Genomic DNA, 4,437 nt, shown 5'->3' with positions numbered 1-4,437 from the left:
ACCAAGATTTTTCGTGATTTGTAAATTTATGATAGAAGAAATTAATTTTATACAAGAGTCTTTCTTCGTCATTTAATAATTGATAGTGGACAAGTTCAAATTATAAAATAATATCATGATACTATCAAGTATCAATTCAATTTAATTCATTAAATCAATATCAAGTTTATTTATGATTGCAGAAATTTGCCATATTTTTCTAAGAAATTGTGAAACACTTGAATTTGTTAGATGACATAATGGTTGTTTAGGGTAGTTATCAATGGCCATTGACCAAGTATGGAGTTTGGACCACAAAGTGCATGCGTCAGCCAAGCTAGGCACATAATTGATTCTACTTCTTTAAGAGCAAAATAAAACGGAATTCATTGAATTGCTTATGATTCTTGAAATTTAGAATCTTAGGAGAGATTTTTCCACAAATTATATCCCAGGTCATTAAACATGGGAAAACAATCCACTTTCTTTCTACTTTCACCCACCTCCTTCAAATTAGAAAGAGTGCATCCATCATTCCATCGCCACGTTATAATGGTATATACGTACGAGTATAAATTAAAATATATAAGATCTACCGACAAAAAAGTATGATATATATAAGACACTATCGGTTGCAACAAAATTGCTTACATCAAGCGGATATCTTAAGAAACCAACAACCACTAGTCACAAGTTTTTAGGGGATTTGATATTAAATTATGTACCATTATCATTCCAATATTTTGTTAATCAATAAGCTGTTTGGCATCCATGTCAAAAAAAACTATTTGTGTTTGCTCAACATATTATTAATTACCACGTTAAATGGAAGAACTATAGAAATTGGAACATGTATTTGAAGTCTATTATTAATTTTATACTAAGTAATAATTGTGACTACATTATATTTTTCGATAAACTTTTATAAAAAAAAAATCAAAACCAAATTTGTAGACCGATTACAATTAGGTAATAATGTAGACCGATTGAGGTTGGATAGTTGTGCTATGGAGTCATACATATGGTTATTCATAAACTTGTAAACAATTAATAATATGCTCTTTTACAACTAGTTTCAAACCAATATATAAATACATACACTCTTAATCATCCAACATATATACTTCTATCATGCATTTAATCCATTATTGTCAATCTCAAAATTATTTTTGTTAGTTGTGAATATGTATATGACTCATTATTACCAACAACCTTTAATTCTTCTAAAGTAGGAAAATCTTAAATTTACATATTACAACAACTAGATACAATTATATGATAGACCAAACAATATTCATGTGATCAGAAGGATTCTAACCACTCAATGAGTGGATATTTCATTCAATGTACTGCTCTTCCTGTTAAAGCTCCATACTATTATCCCATTCAGTGCTCTTTGGATCAATACTCTATTTTGATTAGACCACACATTTTTATTTATAAAATATTGAAAATAAAAGCAAATAAAATTCTCATCATAAAAAATACTGTATTTTTCTTTAAAATAATAGTAATTATTAAAAATAAATTTAAAAAGCTGTTACCTTAAAGTGCACCATATCATTTCACCTTTTGTCAGATTTTGTAAGGGGTTGCATATGTAAAAAGCATGCAAAATAAAAAACTTTGGTATAAAAAAAAAAATGAAACTATATCTTTCTTTTTCATACTTGGTATATGTACGTACTATATGGTGTGAAAAGCAAATTAAACCAATTGTAGGAACATCACTAATAAAATTGTACCTTGCTTTTGAAGCATATATATATAAACCACTTTAGATGTGATTTTGAGGGAATCATGAACTAGGACATCTATTTAAGGACAAAGATTTTGAGCTTTTTGGCATAGTAATACACTCATCATCAATTTGTTTAAAGCATGATCGCTTTGCAATTCCTATAGTTTTGGGGTGACGATTTTTCTAAAATTTTGTTATACTAATAAAGTTGTTGTTTGACCGGTATAGGATAACGAACACCTACTTAATAATTAACAAGTATATAAAATGGCTAACCAAATTAATTTTGTTAATGATTAAGAAGAAATATTAGTTTTAATTAACACAAATTTGACAATGTTGTATGTCACATGCTTTTGAAGATTGCTAAGTGATATAGGCAAATAGCTGGCTAACCTATGATTACTAATAGTATTTGATCAAATATTATCTTCCATTCATAAGTTGTCGATGGTGCAATTATCACTCCAGTTTCTATAACCATCTTTATATAAGCAAGTGAAGATATACATATCTTTAAGAAATGTTCGTACTATTAATTAACCTTATTAACATCTTACTATACATACATATAGGATTATGGCTCTCACAACGCATTTTCAATACAAATCGGCTAATCTACTAGTTAGCTGACATCCACACCAATACATTGCATATCGAAAATATGCATCAAACACACTATACAAATCTTTCTATAATCGATCCTCTAATTAATGTGCATATCCCTATGAAAGAAGTGTACTATACCTAGCTTGGTCCCAAAAGCTAGAACTAGCCCAGCAAATTTGAACCCTATCCTCCCATAATAAAACCATGCACATAACAATTAAATTCACTCAACTATCAAAATTAATTAAAGCAGAATTTTTTTATTTAATTTATCAGGTCAAAACCTAAGTTGTTAGCTTATTATATACGCGGTTTAGACTTTAGAGAGACATGATTTATAACGTTGCAAAAAAGTGGTCATTCTTCATTATATTTGTGGAGAAGAAGTAGCAATTCTATCTGTAAACTACTGTTGTTGTAGACTGAAAGATTACTTGCATACTGTTGCATTAAAGCTTTCATGTAAGTCATAGATTTCAAGCTTTACATACCCTACCTTATTTATTGTATACCACTGAAATAGCATAAATAAGTGGGTGCAGACCAACATAACAACATACACGTAATTCTACTAGTATAAGACTAACGTCTACAAATGTACAGTGTTCGTAAGCTCACATTACTACGGCGTGTAGGTTAACAATTTATTAGTTGTTTATTGCATTAGTACGTAAAATTGACTTATGAGATCGAATTAGTACTCTTAGCTAGTGAGATGTAATGAGTAATACGAGTATATGACTATACAAGTGGTGCAATAATATTGGTGTTCAAATAGATTGATCTATTGGATGTATATGAATTAACAAATTAAAATTGAATTGCTAGTTATGTCACTTATGTGATTATATAGTACTCAATATAATAAGATGGAGGGTTATAACATGTTAATTATTGCATTGACCACTGGGTTTATAGGTTGAGGAGTAATGATGTATTATGATTAAGTCCAATCCATGATTTGGGCCAATATGAAAATGGAATTCCAATATAAAATGAGCTTAACATGGAAGTTAAAAGACCAATGCTAACCACTTTATATTGGCCCTTGCAAGCCCATGTGTAGGGCCACTACAATGGGCCATGTCTGAAATGAGTTAAGAAAAAGTCGTGATGTGTTGGGTCAATGCACAACCTTATTCACGTGTCATTTTGGATTTTTCCCTTCCGACAGTCTCCCGTAATACCTTTTTTTTTTTTTACAATCTCCCCTTTAATACTTGTTAAGATTTTGTTAATTGGTTGAAAAATCAGGCCGAAGCACAAGTAAATCAATCATGCTTGTTCCAAATGACAGGTGCTTGGAGGTCAAATCCTTACATTTCTCCTCACAAATACTTGACTAAGAAATCGAGAGGATTATTGTCAAATTTTTTCTTCTAACCACTTGAAAAAAAAATGTTAAGTTAGTCGATCGGATGATTACAAATGGTTAAGTGGTCGTAAGATAAGAGAATTAGTTCTCATCTGGAAGTCTAACGAGTTGTGTATGGAAATAATCTAAAAGTCAAAGCATAGGTCTTTGTTTTCCACAGCTAGATAAGGTTGTCATCTGAACTATGACAATGTGGAGTAGCTAAGTAAGTAAGCAAAACATTGAAAGAAGTGCTTGATTGATCTCCTATGGTCTACTTGTACTAATCCATGCGAGAGTACGTACTTCCCCATGCAAGAATAGAGGACCGTAATAAATTCCAAAATCTTCACATTTATTTATTTTGGTTTTTCTAAAAAAAATTTGGTGTTAAGAGAGCCATAAAGGCAGGGGTGAATCGATCTCAGCGTCTCTTGGAACTGGGAGAAAAGCTCTAAAACCACTTGAGTTATCCCTCACTCTCTGGTTTTTTTAAATTGTAGATTTGATTTGTTCTCACTAACATGTATGGTTGAAGGTAAGTGGATATACACGGTCATTGTATAGTCTTTAATACATAGTATATCCCACCTAAATGACCTAATTCTTTTCCATTATACTTTGTATAATTGTATATCATTGTATGAAGGAATTCACATAAACATTTAGAAGTGTCTTACAAGTTATAAACCATGCGATATTACTTAAATCTTTGAATCTCGTATAGCTAGACTTACTAATCCCTCGTGGAAAT

This window comes from Chenopodium quinoa, unplaced genomic scaffold, assembly GCF_001683475.1.
Source record: "Chenopodium quinoa cultivar QQ74 unplaced genomic scaffold, ASM168347v1, whole genome shotgun sequence".
NCBI lineage: Eukaryota > Viridiplantae > Streptophyta > Magnoliopsida > Caryophyllales > Amaranthaceae > Chenopodium > Chenopodium quinoa.
The sequence above is the reverse complement of the archived record's forward strand: the minus strand, read 5'-3'. Positions refer to the sequence as shown.